Raw genomic sequence first — 438 nt, 5'->3', positions numbered from 1 at the left:
TTCCCATTTTTTTTTTCCCCCCTTTTTTTTTTTTAGGGTTTGGGTTTTTTTGGGTTTTTTTTTTTTTTTTTGGTTGGGTTTTGCTTTGTTTTGTCGGTTTGGGTGGTTTGTTTTTTGTTTTTTGTTTTTTGTTTCTCTTTTTTTCTCTCTCTCTTTTTTTTTTTTCCCTCTCTCTCTTTTTTTTTCCCTCTCTCTCTTTTTTTTTCCCTCTCTCTCTTTTTTTTTCCCTCTCTCTCTTTTTTTTTCCCTCTCTCTCTTTTTTTTTCCCTCTCTCTTTTTTTTTTTTTTCTTTTTATACTCAGGCAATCTACAAAATGGTTTCGTCAGTAATGAAAATGCCAGAGGATGAATCCACTCCCGAGAAGCGAACAGACAAGATCTTCAGACAGATGGACACAAACAACGACGGTAGGATCTCCACAGGCCCTGCTTCATAGG

Source organism: Calidris pugnax, unplaced genomic scaffold, assembly GCF_001431845.1.
Source record: "Calidris pugnax isolate Ruff unplaced genomic scaffold, ASM143184v1 scaffold186, whole genome shotgun sequence".
In the NCBI taxonomy this organism is placed as follows: domain Eukaryota; kingdom Metazoa; phylum Chordata; class Aves; order Charadriiformes; family Scolopacidae; genus Calidris; species Calidris pugnax.
This window is presented reverse-complemented; position numbering follows the sequence as displayed.